A 17,843-nucleotide genomic window follows, 5' to 3' on the forward strand; every position below is an offset into this window, starting at 1 on the left:
TGCCGCCAGGTTGCACTCCACCATGGTCAGTCTGAACTTTTGACTTTGTCCCGGCCTGATGCAACCAGATATTGCAGGTTGGCGCTTTCGGCTTCTAAGTGCTATTTTACAGCGTTTTCTTTAAAAATTTATAACTCAAATTCTACATATTGGATTTTTGATCTTGTTTTATTAATTAAATTAAGTTCTATTTTTCTAACCTAGTATGGGACCCTTTTGTGTACTATTTTACTCTTTGAAGTGCTGCACAAATAATTTACTCATTGCCTTCAAGTTACACCTGACTACTCTGCGCCAAGCTACCAGAGGGGGCACCCAGATTTATTTGGGGTTTGCTTGCGCCTTATCGTGATACAAATTCTGGTTGCTGCTTGACCACGGTTCACCCCCCAGTCAACTAAAAGCCCAATTTTGCATACAGACCCTGTTAGACCTAACACCCTTAGGGTGGTCACCCTCAACTTTTTGCCTCCCTCCCTCCACGTTTTGACACTGTTTTTGCTGGTTTTAGGACTCTGCGCATTTTACCATTGCTAACCAGTGCTAAAGTGCATATGCTCTCTCCCTTAAAACATGGTGACATTAGCTCATGTTCAATTGGCTTATTTAGTGTACTTATAAGTCCGTAGTAAAAGTACACTATATGTGCCCAGGGCCTGTAGATTAAATGCTACTAGTGGGCCGGCAGCACTGATTGTGCCATCCACATAAGTACCCCCCTAACCATCTCTCAGGCCTGCCATTGCAAGGCCTGTGTGTGCACTTTCACTGGCAATTCGACTTGGCATTTAAAAGTACTTGCCAAGCCTTATACTCCCCTTTTTCTACATATAAGTCACCCCTAAGGTAGTTCCTAGGTAACCCATAGGGCAGGGTGCTATGTAGGGAAAAGGCAGGAAATGTACCTGTGTAGGTTATATGTCCTGGTAGTGTAAAACTCCTAAATTCGTTTTACACTGCTGTGAGGCCTGCTCCTTTCATAGGCTAACATTAGGGCTACCCTGATATACTGTTTGAGTGGTAGATTTTGATCCAAAAGGAGTAACAAGGTCATATTTAGTATGACCAGAATGGTAATACAAAATCCTGCTGACTGTTGAAGCTGGATTTAATATTACTATTTTAGAAATGCCACTTTTGGAAAGTGAACATTTCTCTGCACTTACATCCTTCTGTGCCTTACAATCCACATCTGGCTGGGTTAGTTGACAGCTCCCTTGTGCATTTCCCTCAGACAACTCCAAACACAGGATGCTCAGTCACACCTGCACACATCTGCATACTGAATGGGTCTTCCTGGGCTGGTAGGGTGGAGGGCCTGACTTTTACATTTGAAAGGACAGTGGCCTGCCCTCACACAATGGACTGCCAAACTCCCTACTGGGACCCTGGCAGACAGGATGGAAGTGAAAGTGGACCTTGTGCACTTCTAAGCCACTCTTTGAAGTCTCCCCCCCACTTCAAAGGCACATTTGGGTATTTAAACAGGGCGTCTGATCCTAACAACTTAGACACTTCTTGACAAGATACCTACTGGAAAAAGGAACTCTTAACCAGAGCCGGCAACCTGCTAAGAGAAGCTGTCTGGCTGACCAAAGGACTCACCTGGCTGCTTTGCTGAAAAGGACTGCTGCCTTGCTGCCCTCTGGCTCTGCTGAGAAGTGCTCTCCAAGGGCTTGGATTGAGCTTGCCTCCTGTTTTCTGAAGTCTCAGGGCCAAAAAGACTTAGGCCCTCATTACAACCTTGGCGGGTGGTGGAGGCCGGCCGCCAAGGTTGAACCGACGAGCGGCCCCCTATGCGGCCGCAAACCCGCCGGCCGCATTACAGAGTTTCCGCCCGCCGGCATAGCGGGGATGTCGGCCGTAACATTGCAGCCGGCTCCTAATGGAGCCGGCGGTGTTGCGGCCTGTGCGACGGGTGCAGCTGCACCAGTCGCACTTTTCACTGTCTGCTTTGAAGACAGTGAAAAGCAGGGTGGGGCTGTGCCTGGGGACCCCTGCACTGCCCATGCCAAGTGCAGGGGCCCCCAGGGGCCTCGCAACTCCCCTTCCCTCCAGCCTGTCCATGGCGGTCTCTACTGCCATGGACAGGCTGGCGGGAAGGGGAGTCATAATCCCCAGGGCAGCGCTGCAAGCAGCGCTTCCCTGGTGGATTAAAACCGCCTGGACAACGATGGTGGAAAACCACCGGTCCCGGCTGTGCGACCGCGGTGCGAACGCTGCGGTCAAAATATGGCAATTTGGTCCACCAGCCTGTTGGCGTTACGATCACCAAAACAACCCTGGCGGTCATTGTCCACCCGAGTGGACAGTAATGCAGCGCCAGAGTTTCAACTGAAACTTCGACGCACAGCCCACTGGATTGACGTATAGTTGCTGGGAGTAGGCTGTCCATTAACACTTCGGTCCAAGGTGAACAGTGTGAATAGCAGATATGAGAGGAAGCCTTTTTTTGCATGGTTAGCCCCCCACTTTTTGCCTGATTTTGATGTGTCCTAGAAGTTGTAGTACCCAGGGCCCCTGCTAACCAGGATTCCTGGGTCAGAGCTCTAAATGTTGTGATGCTTGGCCCAATTGGATACACTCTTATGTATCACTGTAAGTCCCTAGTAAATTGGTACACCTGTACCCTGGGCCTGGGATATTAGGGGTAGGTCCATGAGGGCAGCAGCACTGATTGTGCCATCCTCTAGGGCTCTGCACCCAGATGCACCCAGCACATCCATTGCAGGCTGAGTGTTCTGGGGCCAATTTGACTTGGCACACTCACTGTGTGCCCTGTCCACCCTGCACTGCATATGTTATGGGTAAGTCACCCCTCTAGCAGGCCTTCCCGCCCCAAGGCAGGGTGCACCATACTATGGGGGTCATTTTGACCTCAGCGGTCTTTTTTCAAGACCGCCAGTGGTAGCGGTTTGCCGCTCGGCCTATTATGACCGTTGGCAGCTCTCCGTCCGTCGCCAACAGCCATACGTTCTGGCGGGCGGAACGGAGAACCGGCGGTTGACCATGGCGGTAACCGCCATGGTCATGATACACACGGTAAAGACCGCCAGCCTGTTGGCGGTCTTACCGCCGCTTCTCCGCCGTCCACCAGGGTCGTAATGACCCCCTATATGTGAGGGCATAGATGCATGAGCAATATGCCCCCACTGTGTCCTTTCCAAGCCTGGGACATAGTGAGTGAACAGAGTTGCCATTTTAAGTACATTTACTGGACACTGGTCAAACATGAGTTCCCAAGCTACATCATGGCCACTCTGCACGCTGGGTTGTTTGGTATCAAACAACTCAGGATGATAAATCCAAACTGGTACCAGTATTGGATTTATCCTTAAATGTACCCAGGGGTCTCCTTAGAGGTGCCCCCTGCAAAAGCTAACCTAACTAGCCTGGTTGCTGACTGGTTCCATCCAGCATGCCACCTCTAGACAGCCAATATACAAACCTTGGCGGAGAGTCCTGTCTCTCTGATTTGTAAGACAATGCAGCTTCCTGGGGGGAGGAGCTAACACCCCCCCCCTCAGGAATGTGCATTCCCCTGGTGGTGGTGAACTTCAAAGGGCTACTCCCTTTAAAAACTCGAGCCCCCAGGCCTGCTGCTAGCAGCAGATGTCTTTCCCCTTTGTCAACCCCCACTTTTGGTAGGAGCAAAGGCGGGAAACCACAGAAAGGGTAGGAGGAGGGGTCTTACTGAGCCTGCACCATCCCTAAGGGCTTGCAGGCGAAATGGACCCTCCATTTAATTTTCATCCATGTTGGAAGGCATGACAATAGCCAATGAGATTTAGGATAGTGACCCTTCCCACAGGAAGTGGTCACTGTAGTGGGTGCCACCCAAGGGTAAGTATCCCATTGAACACTACCAGGTCCCCTCTAAAACGCCCACTAAATTCAGTATTTAGTGGGCTCCCCTAGACCAAGAAATCTGATTCATCAGGAAGAAAAGAAGACATCACCAAAAAACCCGACAGCACGAGAACAGAGGACCTGCTGCACCAGAAGAGGCTCCAAGTATCCTGCTGGCTGCACTAGAGTCCCGACAATTGCCGCTGCGGAGGAGCCGACCACTGGACTGACTTCAAAAGACCCAAAGGACTTCCAGGATTTGAAAATAGCCCAAGATCTCCCTCCTGAGTGGAGGCACCACTCAAGAACAAAAAGAAGCCAGCAAGAACCAGCAAACTGGTGAGGGTCACTTCACTGACTGGCCGCTACTTCGACAACAGGAAATTGCAGTCTGACCTGACAACACACCAACAACAGCCCAGATGAGTCCTACAAGTGTACCAACTTTGGTGGCACTGTGCTCTCCTGTGGCCAAGTTGTGCAAATACCCTAGGGACTGGTCAATGCACGTCGAACAACAGCAAAAACAGCTCACCCAGAGCTGCAACTGGACCAGGAGGAAGCCCCAGTTGAAGGACTTCAGGAAGATCCTGGACCTCCCACCAGGGCATCTTCGTCATACTGCAAGGCCCCTGGAAGAAGACTTACCTCCAGCTCCAACGGGTCCCATTGTTCACAGCCTCAAAGACCTCCAACTTGCCCTTCATCCGGCCTCCCTGAACCTTGCATCATGGAACCAGCTGTGTACCACGTGTCCCTAACCACTTGCGACCTCAACAGCCCAAGGGGACGCAACGACACTATCTTTAAATCTGCAAACCAGCTCATTTTCCAGGTGGCCCCTCCAAGTGGTCCTGTGCCTGTGCAAGAGACTTTCCAGCACTGCTCCCGCCGGAACCGAGAGCCCCCTGAGACTCTCCAGCTGCCACGGTGTGCCAACCAACCTCATCAACCATCTTGAAATAGAAGAGACTGGTAAGTCACCTGTGTGATTTTATATGCATTTTTATAGATAGCCTTCCATTGATTCCTATGGTGTTTAATTATGCACAGAAAGACTAGCTTTATTAAAACTTTGAAAAATCATAACCCAAAATGTACTTAACGTATCTTAACCATTTTGGTCTTAAAAATTACATATAAATCTGAAATATTTTTATAAATTCTGGTCTCAAGTTATTAATTGAGTGTGTGTGGTGTATGATTGATATTGTGAGTACAACAAATGCTTAGCACATTTCCTGGATTAGCCTAACTGCTCGACCAGCTACCTCAAAAATAGTAGCATTAGGTGATCAGATTTTTACCTCTGGAAACCAATGTGTGGTTGCCTGGCTCCCCTACACAGTGTGCCTAGCTTTGCATACGACATAGAAGGCCAGCCTCCTACATTAGGGGTTGTCCAGCTAATAGGCCCTGGGTGACTGGTGGGAGTAGGCCCTCTATGAAGACTGCTAAAAGTAACAGGTATAAATAGTATGGCCTTGGCCACCCAATAAATCATGGCCATCTGGATGGAGTTTGATCATAGTAGGGGCTTCACCATCTAAAAGGGCATGGGAGTCCAGGGGGAGCGGTCTCTCTACGACAACCTGTGCAAAGAGGGAAGGTGTCTATAGGAGGGCTTTGGCCACCTATTGAGGCTTTTTTGTGTGGGAGGAGTGGTCTCTCATTGAAGACATCTGTACAAATCAAAGCGTATATATAGTAGGGTCTTAGCCACCTAATGGGGCTCGGGTGTCTGGAGGTAATGGGCTCTCTGTGAAGACTCTGTACAAGGAGAATAGTGTGCAAATTAGGGACTTTACCACCTAATGGTTTTTGTGTGTTTAAAAAGGAGTTGACTCTATAAAGACTTCTGTACAAGGCAAAGGGTGTGCATGGTAGGGGTTCGGTCAACTAATGGGGTTTGCGTTTCTGGAGGGAGTGGGCTCATAGCAGGGACTTCAGCCACTAAAGGAATATGGCTGTCAGGAAGGAGTGGACTCTATGTTACAACCTGTGCGCAGAGCAACGGGTGTCCATAGTAGGGGCTTAGCCACCTTATGGGGCTTTGGGTATGTTGAGGGAGTGTGCACTCTGTGAAGACTTGGAATGTACAAGGAAAAGGGTGTGTGTAGTTGGGGTTTGGTCCCAACTGGGGTGAAACCCATAATGGGACTTGGGTACCTGGAGAGATTGGGCTCTTTGCAAAACCTTCTCTATAAGGTGCAGAGTGTTTGTAGTAGGGGCTTGGCCACCTAGTGGGGCTTGAGTATCTGGAAGGAGCAGGATCTCCATGAAGACTCTAGCATACAGTAAAGGGTGTACATAGTAAGGGCTAGCCTACCTAATGGAGCTTGGCTGTCTCAAGGGAGTGAACTCCCCATGATGAGTACAAGCAGAAGGATGTGTGCAGTAGGGGCTTGGCCATCTAAAGGAAAGTGGGTGTCTGGAGAGAGTGGGATTTCCATAAAGACTTTTGTAAAAGGCAAAGGGTGTGTGTAGTAGCTGATTGGCCACCTGATGGGGCTTGGGCTTCTAGAGCGAATGGGCTCATAATGTGTATTTTTATCTTACTCTTGTCTTGCAGTCCCCTTACGAGTTACCGATGACCTTACAGGACTTCCGCTGTACCACATGGAGTCCTCACGGAGCTCCTCAAGAGTACTTTTTTGTCCTAAGGGATCCCTCAAGGATTTCCCCATGTCTGTAAGAGGGTAATGATACCCCTACCCTGTCCTTTTATATCTATTCTATTTCAATTTTCCTGACATAAAGACCAAGTGCCTCATATCCATGAGATGTCATGGTAGCATTAGCAGTCCAACCACTGTCTGGTTGGCGGTCGGACCGCCGTATTACGGGTCATGCGGGCCTATGAAGCAAAGACTGCCACAGTCATGCTGGCACCTCCAAGCAGCCCAGATCGCCGCTGTCACAAGGCAGCACAAGCAGGCCAGTGGAGAGTGTACCTTATGAGGTTACTTGCCGCCAATGTGGTTATGGCAGTCCAACCACCATGTCTCAGCAGGCAGAAACAGACAGTATAAAGGGAGATACTCACCTGCAGGCAGCCTCACACGTCCGGTGTAACCATGGAGGTCATCTCACATGTCCTGCCACTGCTGGTGATCATCGATGGAGCACAAAATCCATGCCACCATGGGTGCAACAGACCATAAGTACACACACATACCTGTATCATTACCCTCAACAATAGCTCATCGCACCGTCATCCACTTCATATGTGGGTCATGCTACAGGCACCAAGCACACTTGACATTGTGTCCCACATCAGAATGAGATACAAAGAAGGACACATGCACAGTCACAACATACCCCCTTTGCGCAGGTAACTCACACTGCACCGCAACACTACACAAAAACTCACATCTGCTCATGTCAGGCACAGGGAAAGTGAAGTATACACAACATTTTCTCAGACAACACCAACAACACAGCAACATCACATCTACAAATACAACTCACACGCTCACATTCCTCACATGCCATGGACTGTCGTCACATTCAACACATATAGGTATGTATGTGCATGGAAAACAAACACCACTACCAGTAAATAGCCCTGAAATGGACACACACACATCACCCACGTTGCAACACAATGGAAGGACAATGGGATGCACAATAGATGAAGAGATAAATATACAAAGTTCACTAGGCACATAATACCTGCACAATAGGGATGGGACCATCAGGAGCACTCAGAATAGGAGGCTGCTATGTGAGGCACATATTCTTTTGCACATTTGCACAGGAACTGGTCCTACATGTATCTCAGGGACAAACAATAATAAACCTACAAGACATGCCTATCTGCACAATGTGGAAGTGCAAGTCAACAAAGCACAAACAACTCCAACTGAATGGGACCTACCGCTATATGAAGTAGCTGCAAGGTACATACAGCTAAATAGACACATGCACACTCAAATGCAAACAAAGGTAGCACAATTGTACACACTCCATGTCTGCACAAACAAAACCTAAGCTGCCACACATTAGATGAATCCATAATCCATATCAGGGGGACAAGTCTAACATCATACATGCTCACATTGGACAACATAAGATGAAATACTTACCATACACAATGCCATGACACCACCATTGCATTTACACCTGCATATCCATACAGTCAACATATACCCTTGTCCTGGGGGACACCAGCACTGCCCACAAAGTCAGATACGGCAAACAACAGCAAATGGATCAACAAGCAGGCTGACAACACCTGTCAGTCAGGAACAACATACAGGCAGAAAAGGAATTACAGGACAAATGTATACCCATAAAACAACTGTTTTGGGCTTATTAAATATAAACTTGAAAAGTCCAAGGCCATTGGTCAGTCTGTTTTGTTCCACACAGGCACATTACTGTGCTGTCACTTGTGTCCTAACTGCCTCCACAGTAAGGGGCATCATGTGGGCAGTGAGGCACCTCAAGGATAAACTTTAGGGGGTGGGGGCAGGTTTGGATTTGGGAGGGCTTAAGTTTGGTTTTGGGAGGGGTAGACTGCTTCTTAGGAAGGTGGGCTTCTCCTTGGCCCTCCAAGCGGTATGGGTGCTTGTGGGGGGGCACGTGTGAAAGGGAGGACTTGGAGGTGGAAGCAATGGGTTGGGAGGTGGGTGGGGGAGTCGGGTTTGGGAGGGCGATTGATGGAACAGGGGAAAGGACAAGGTCAAACAGAAAACTTTCTTTACAACACAGAGATGGTGAGCAAAAGGGGTTGGGGATTTTGGAGGGTGAGGGAGTAGGTGTCTGCTGTGTTAGTGTGGATGTCATGGATGTGGGAGATGTACATGTGTTTGGGCGGTGTCTGTTGCGTGGGTAGGTGTGTGCTTTTGTGTGTCTTGAGGAGCTAGGAGGTAGAGATGCTGGTGGATGTAGTGGTGGATGTCTGGGTGTCTGTTGGGGTGGTGTCTGCAGATATCCAGATATGCTGGTTGTTGATACATGTCTGTGTATCTGTTTGGGTGTTGTCTGTTGGTATGGTGGCTGTGGTAGATGTCCGTGTGTCTGTTGGGGTAGTGTCTGCAGGTATGCTGGGTATGGTGGGTGTGTCACTGACTGTTGTGGTGGTACCTGTGGGTATGCTTGGTATTGTGTGTGGGTCAGTGGGGGTCTCTTTGGAAGGGGTGACTGATGCTGTGTGTGTGGGTATCTGTTGTTGGCTTGAGGGCCGGTGTATTTTGTGGTGCTTGTGTTTGTGTGTGCTGCTCTTGTGTAATGAGGTGGGTGCATGTGGATCGGTCTGTGTGCTTGGTGTAGGTAGGAGAATGGGGGATTTGGATTGGTAAGAGGGAGATGGAGGAGGGACAGAAGGTGGAGGTGACTGGCTGCCATCAGTGTTGAGGCCCGAGCCTGAAAAGATCTCTATAGGCCAGACATTGCATCATCAATGCCTTCCAGGAATGCATTAGTGTGCTGCAGTTGGGTTGCCAATCCCTGGATGGCATTCACAATGGCTGTCTGACCCACAGAGATACTCCTCAGGAGGTCAATAGCCTCCTCACTGAGGACAGCAGGGGTTTGAGGGGCGGAGGTGCCTACGGCAAAAGAGATGCCCACCCCCTTGGGTGAGCGGGCATGGCCAACTGGGTGGGGAGCCACAGGGAGGGTGGTGATAGAACGGAGAGGGACTGACAAAGATTGTACAGGGGTATTACTGATGGGTCGGCCACCACTAAGGAGTGTCCACTGGAGGAAGATTCTGATAATAAAGATGATGTTCCTGTCTCCCCTCACCCTCTGGGCCATTGGGTCCCTCTGTGTCTGTGGTATCTTGACCTGAGGTCAAATGGCCAGATGCGTCCCAAACTCAGCTGTGCCCTGTCTCCTTCACTTCCCTGGGCTGATTCTGCAAGTACAAAGAGAAATAGGGTCATCACATATCCATGATCACACTTGAACAACAGCTCTGGTTAGCAAACATTTCCATGATGTGAAGTAGGCCCCAGCAACAAACTCCACCTAAGTGGACCATACATGTGCCATACCATATGATTGCATGCCATCTGAATTGTCAAACGCTGCCCACCAACACAAGAAAAACAGGATCTCACACAGCTGCAGTTGTATGGCTGAAGTTGGTAATCAGAGTAACCATTGAACTTGTAAGAGACCTCATCACCCTCAAAGCTTTGCCCCATGGAGCAGACCTCAGTTATACAAATGCATACAACAGTAGGTCAATGCCAAATGCATTCCCACAGATCCCACAGAAGTTCATGCACAGATCTATTTGTCACATACATAATGACCCAACAATAAGAAATGATGCTCCAGAATCCTGCCATGTTGCCGACAAAAGAACAATAGCCTGGAGAAGGTGACATGGAAATACTCATGTCACACTGGAAGCAGTTCCACAATGTACACTTCGCCAAGTGATGTTTGTCCCAATGGAGTAATAGAGGTAGTCCTAATGTTGCTCAGATAGGCCACTCATGTGGCATGGAAATGGACACTGTAGACATCCTGTGCAATATGTCAGGGAGAGATGTCCCTGAAGTCCACAACAAAATGAATCAGCAAGACCCAGGGAAATCACCACTAATGTCTGACACCCCTTACAAAGACATACTCTGAGTGCATCAGTAGACACCATTAGTCGCTTGGATGTTGGAGAGGCTCAGAGATTTTCAAGTACTTGTTGAAGGCCATGAACATGTTGCCCAATTGGAAGATTTATCATTGTCTCCATTATGGACATGCAGACCCAGATGTCAAACACATGTGAATTCAACATAACTGCACGTTACTCCATGATGCATGCCAACAGTCAGGTTGCAAACCTTACCAATGTCACATGTGCAGTGCACTTTGCTACATAATGCCACATCAATGGCATAGAAATTCAAATTGTGTCTCAAACGTCTAGGCCAACCTGCCATGTCCCTCATTGCTACTGCAGTTGTACATGCCAAATTACATGCTATGATGCATGAGGGTATGTGTCAGCCAATAAACAATGGTGGCACACTCCTGTATGTGGCACAACATGAAAAGTACCCACATTGTAAATGTCTTATTCCACAAAGAGGTTGCCATGCACATACATATATGTGAGTGAATACACCCCATCAACACAGGTAGACCATGCATAAAACAACAGCTTACAAATGTTTATCTAATGAGAAAGGGATACATGCTGACATGAAGGCAAAAGTAATGTTGGCAACAGTGATGGCACATAAAACATGTAAATGGACATTCCCCACTTACCAAGGGAAAGTTTTGATCAGCAGCTGGACCCAAAGTACAATGTATGCTCTGCCCATGTATGATAGCCATCTTCACATTACAGAATGTAGTGAGGCACCAGCACCCGTCACATGCTGTAGAAAAGTCACCTCTGGGAGGCAGATGACAAAATACTTATTTACCCAGACTCACGGCTGAGGACAGTGATCCATCACTTCCTTACCTTTGGCCTGTAATATTGAGGAGTAGTGGTCTGTTGCATAGAATTTTCACCCACTACAACAATCAGTACTTGATTGATCACTTTACATAGTCATATATCGTCCCTGGAAAGCAAGTTAGTTGTGGAGTGTACACATTTGTATCCCAGGCCCCTAGGCCAATAGGCAAGGCACATCAGTATACAACACATGACATGTCTACACAAACAATCAGTAATCAGCTGTGTTACATGTGGCTCATCCCTAATCATCAGGGAGAGCTGTCAGAACCTAACACGTTCACTTGGCAATGCGACAGGGAGGAATATACCCTGTACTCACCCCATTGTGGCTACTGTGTTGTCCTCAAACATCTATCAAGGTCTGGGTAGGCCACCACCAGAATGCGGGCGATTGGGGGATCATGGTCCGACAGGCACCCTGCCCACGTTGGGAGGGCATCCCTATTCTGGACCACTGCGATCATCTGGGCCCAGTGTCTCAGATCTTCCCACCTTTTACTACAGTGGGCCCTTCACCAGCTGTGGACCCCAAGGTCCACACCTTCTTGGCGATGGCTCTCCATAGTTGCTTTTTTTGATGGGTGTTGACCTGTATGGATGCAAAAGAGAAATCAAGAGATTATAATCACAAGTTTCATCACAAATGGTTGAGTCACATGTATGTCAGTAACATCAAGCTAGGACTGTTCAATTTGTTAAAACTCCCCAAGTCTGAAACACACAAGCCAATGAGTACAGGTAAATGACTACAGACATATGTGTTTGCATCTGCAGACTAACCCACTACCGTGCTCATGGCCTACAAGGACTAGGCTATCAGGTAGCCCATGCCCTAGCAACCTGTACTGTGATGTGAGGCACAATGTAACACTGCACACCTATGTGGCTTCTGAAGGGAAAACACCTTAGGCATAAAAGGACCAACACATTCACAATCTGTCAGAATGACTCACTGCATGCTTTTCCTAGAGGCAACTGCCAGAGTACAAACTTCCATATTACACATGAGTAACAGTCTTGCAGCTGGCATGGTGGGTACAGAACGTGTCTTCCTTCTGCAAGTATGGACATATGGCCTATCAAATGCAGACTCATTCGACTTCAGGGGGTGGGGTTCTGTGTTATATACCTGTATCACAGAACCCTCCTTTGGACATATGTGTCTATCCTATAGCGATGGTATCCAACAAAAAAAGGCATGCATTGTACAGTTTCTGCAGTGTGACCAAGCTACTGAGTCACATATCATGGCTTCCCAGGAATCAATACACTGCACTGTGGGAGTGTAATTTATGCAATATGCATGTACAGGACCAATATGACCTGTGTGAAGGTAACAACATAGCTCTGGGAGTAAGAGACATGTCATGAGTCAAAAACACACGTTGACAATGATGTTAAATGCACATATGGACTAGATTGATGATTTACCTCTGTATCCGTTCCTAAACTAGTTAAAGGAATGAGACATTCAGAGCAGGTTTTGCCACCAGAGCTTCGTATTGACCACATAAGAAGATGTGCTGGGGTACAGGGAGTGGGCACAGTGCCACAGTTGCATAGCCAGGATGACTCTACCACAGCCTAAACTAGGTCCCATACTGGGAGATACATTTGACAGGCCCTCATGTGTGCAGGCTGAGCTGACAGAACCTACATGACACTCCATTCCCATCACTTCCATGCATGACAGTACGTCATGTAGCCAACAGCAATTTATCATGTGATGTGTGTGGCAACTTGAAGGTCAGAGTGACTCATGATATGCTTTCCACACAACAGTTTAGCAAGGGCAGATGTGGTTTGAAAGATCTGTGGCACTATACTCATTTCTCACATGACTCTGAACTGACACTTACAAGATCCATACACAGTTCATGCTGTTATTCACATACACAATGTCTGACATTTACAACAATCATTAGGAAAGAGATGTCAGTGGATAGCGGTAGTGTATCCTTACCTAGTTATGTGCATCCAACACAAGGACGATCTAGGGCCTCAAAAACATCACAGAACACAATGTGACTGAACTGAACATATAGCACTGACCACCAATACCTGCACATTGTCCATCCTATTGATGCCACACAGACTGCAACTACAGGCACACAAGTAGTCTAACTGGCACACATGGGCACATTCTAGCCTGTGAGGAGGGAAAGGATGGTGAAGTACACAGAAAATTGTGCACATGAGGTACTTACCTGCTCCTCTGGTGAGCCATAGAGCGGTTCACAGAGGGGTAGGACCTCAGTCACTAGCCTCTCCAGTTCCTCTGGTAAGAATCCAGGGGCCCTTTCACCTGTTGGACGTGGCATGGTTGCTCCCAGAGGCAGCACACAACAGCTCAGGTTGGGGAGGTATTGCTGGCAGCAGTGTCAGGAGTCAACTGAGTGAATCTGCAGAACATGGTGGTCACGTCCTCCATGTACAGGGCCGTCACTGGCAGCGGATACAGCCATTGGGCCACGATTGCCACTGACAACAATGTTAGCTTTTGGCTGTGTCCGTCTACTGCCATGATGACTTATGCTTGCTGTCGCGGGCGGCTCCTATTATCCAGTGGAGTAGGTCAGGCATCTTCCATTTTGTTGACCCAAAATGCTGTATTGGGCTTTAGAAATTGAGTCACACATGCAAAAAATTATTTTTAACCTCACAATCATGCTTATCCTGTCTTGTCATTTACGTCCTACTACTCACACACCATTGTAGTATATTGCAGGGCACAGATGGCATTTAACAGTGGGGCACAGTCCACCACTGCCGACAGTTATTTTGACATTCGGAATATCCTATCACATTTTGAGGGGCAATTGTGTTTCACATCTTTGAGTTTGGTCCATATACCTGTTGTGGACACTTGTGGAAAACCATGGTGGTCACATATGAACCTTGTGTTATTTGCAGCTGTTATGTGTACTGGTTGCCATAGCTGTCCATTCAGGAATGTCATGTCACATGATATCATTGACATGCTTCATGTATGTTGCTGTGGACACACTGACTAATGTTACAAATCATGTCTTGTCATATGTAGCTACCTAGGTAGAGGGAGGATGTGCGACCTCCTGCCTACTGTCCACTGCCAGACCTTCAGACCATGGAGCAAAGGCACATAATAACATATTACCACCTGGATAGGCAAACAAAAGTGGACTTATGTCATCAGCTGGAGCCAAATCTGATGCCAGCGATTAGTTATCCAACCGGCATACCACCCATCGTACAAGTCATGTCAGTATCACACTTCCTAGCCACAGGGCACTTCCAACATACAGTGGCCCTATCTGCTGGTTTGTCCCAACCTATGTTGAGTTTCGTGCCGAAGGACGTCCTCTCAGCAATGTTGAAACACCTTGACAGCTTTATCCAGCACTTCCCCGACATGAGAATTTAGCCCATGTGAAGGCTGACTTTTATGTTTTTGCATGCACATCACATGTGGTGGGGCCATTGCTGGCACACATGTTGGGTTGGTTCCACCGCAGGCCAATGAACAAGTATATTGCAATAGAAAGAACTTCCATTCCATCAACGTGCAAGTTGTCTGTTTGGCAGATCTCTACATTTCACATGTCTGTGCCCGTTATCCGGGCTCAGCCCATGATTCCTTCATAATGCAGGACAGTACCATACCGCAGCTGATATCACAACAATGCCCAGAGAGGGCCTAGCTGGTTGGTAAATCACATCTGTCCTGTTTCAGTGTGTGCAATACCTGGTGCTACAATCATGAAGTGAGTGACTCATTGTTACACATAAGTCCCAATCCTTAACAAGAGACTCCCAGTATACAAGCCGTCCTTGATTGTTGACGCCACTAGGGAATCCAACTTTGACAGGGGAAGCCTGCTTCAATGAGGCCCATGGAAGAACACAGCAGCTAGTGGAGCAGGCTTTTGGGCTCCTGAAGGCCAGATTTAGGTGTCTGGACAGGACAGGTGGAGCACTCCTCTACTCACCCAGAAAAGTGTGTCAGATCACTGTGGCATGCTGCATGTTTCACAACATCGCCCTTTGGAGGAATATCCAGTACATCTCAGAGGCATGAGATCCTTCAGTGCCACTGGGTGAGAGTCCTGAAATGCCAAGTGAGTATGATAGTGGTGAAGAGGAAGGAGCTGATTTGTGGGATGATCTCATCAACAACTACTTTTCATTAGTTTAAGTATGTCATGCGATGTAGTAACTTTGATTGTACAATGAACTGTAATTGTGAGAATGTGTGGAGTTGAGTGTTGTAGCAACAACTAGGAAGCTGAAACTACGCAATATTCAGCCAAAGGCTGCTTGAGGAGTTACCCTTGGACATATCCTCACCTTGATGATATTGCTTTGTTTGTGTCAGTTTCTTTGCAATGTAATTACATTTCTAGTTGCTTGCTATGTGATTTGTGTAATAGGTATGTTTTCAACCCTATACTCCTTGTTTTGTCTTTGTACAAGTACCTTCACCATGCATCCTCATGTGAGCATTTCAGAGTTGTGACATTGGCAGGTATCTGATGATGTTCTAACACACAAAGTAGACATGGATTGTTCCAGGCAATGTAGGTCACAGCAGCTTACACAGTGTTTGGGTGGAAGGTCAGAAGTGCACATTGGACTTGTTTTATGTGCTGTGTTGAGCCAATTGCATTATGTGTGTTATCAATCATGTGGGTAGGAAATATGTAGTCATCGGAGTAGATGCCACACCACTGGGAGTCCAAAGGCCAGAGTACTAGTGTGGCACACAAAGGAGTTCCTTTAGGAAGAGGTCGCTTGCTGACAGTGGTGGGTGTCTTGCAATCTGCACCTCCTGGATTATTTGCTGGATGCCCCCGCTTGCAATGGGGGGGGGGGGTGGGTCTGCTGCTACAGAGGCATGGGTTTCTAGGGCTTGTTCCTCCGGCAGGAATTCCCTTCCAGTGGTTGGCACTGATGAAGAAGGGCCTGGTATTGATGCACCAAAGGAAGGGGTAGAGTGGTGTTATAGAATTCTGGTCTGGGTGGTGTCAATGTCTCTCATCACCCCTGTTAGGGAGGCCATGTGGGTATTGTGAGCCCCCACTGTTATCCCGATGGATGTCCCTCTGCTTGATTTCCTGGAGTTTGGTTACTACCTGGCCAATCATGTCTTGGAACTCCTGATAGACATGGCTCATGTGTCCTGGTCAGGAGCAGCCCCAGTGGCCTCACCCCACTGGCCAACAGCCTCCCTCCCACACACCCTACCTCCACGGGTCTGCACCCTTGCCACCGGGTGCCTTCTACCACCGGTTCCTGGACCCTCATTGTTGGAGGTGTTGTGCTGCAACTCAGGATCCTAGACTAGGGGGCATGAGAATCGTTGACATTGTGCTGAGGACATAGGTTGGGTAGTGAATGGTTGCCTGTAATGTTGAGGCAACCAGGCTGGGAAGTGTTGATTTGGCGACAGTGAAATTCACTCTTGGTGTCTGACCAGGTCGCACAGATGGGCCAGAACTGTCCTCCATGTCTAGACGATCAGGAGTGTCTTCTTCATTGAGGGCTTCATCCAGGGGAGTAGTGGCAATCTCTTCTATGGCTTCTGTTTGTCCAGTGGTAGATTGACCTGTTGGTATGAAAAATACAATGTAACTGGTTGTATTGTGACATCTACCTCCAACAATTTCGTATTACATTACGCATAGACACTGTACAAAGTTATTTTGCAATTAATCTTACTGTGGCAAGTAGCTTTGATATTGATTGTATTGACCTGACATTTATGAAGCATGCCAATTCCTTCTACGTGAAGCAGCTGCTAAAATGTGCAGATCAATAGCACTTGGGAGAATGGCCTGAGAATGTCATCTTGCCACCAGTGCAGGGAAAACAGTTCCTAGTCAAGATATGTCTTTGGCCATTTTGAGGCGTAGTTGATTGTTATGCAGACAGACCCAGGACTTTGTTGTACATGTGACTGGAGTCGTCATGTGGTCAATGCATTCTGAATGTGTCTGCTGCCAACACCAGTCTGATGAGGCCTTTGGGGTAATTGTACACTGGGTAAGCTGTCCTTCTTGTCCTCAATAGTTTCATCATGGATTAGGTGGTGAAGATGGAGCTAGGTGGCCAGACACATATCAGAGTTGAGCATGATCTGAATCGTGGTCCCTTCCAGGTGAGTAAAATTCAATTGAGAATTAACAGGCAAGGATCCTGCCACTGGTCCGATGTTTAGAGTTACTGAAACAGTGACTCATGGGAGTGGCAGTCAGGTCACTTTATACTACACAGACTTGACAAATAGTATCCTCCCAGGTGAGTAAACTTCATTTGAGAGTTTATAAATTATAGCTTTGGGCAAGTGAACATTGTTTTTGTGGTTAGAGTTAGAGATACAGGGCCCATTGGGCTTAGCATTCTGGTCACTCCCTCTACTTCCCACCACCATACAAATGTTATCCTCCCAGATGAGTAAACTTCATTTGGGAGTTAAGACACAGGGGTTTGGGGTATGAGAACACTGGGCTTGTGTTTGAACTTAGAGAGACAGAGATTCCTGACATTAGCAGTCATGTCACTCCCTCTACTTCATACACTT

This window comes from Pleurodeles waltl, chromosome 4_2 (genome assembly GCF_031143425.1).
Source record: "Pleurodeles waltl isolate 20211129_DDA chromosome 4_2, aPleWal1.hap1.20221129, whole genome shotgun sequence".
In the NCBI taxonomy this organism is placed as follows: Eukaryota; Metazoa; Chordata; class Amphibia; order Caudata; family Salamandridae; genus Pleurodeles; species Pleurodeles waltl.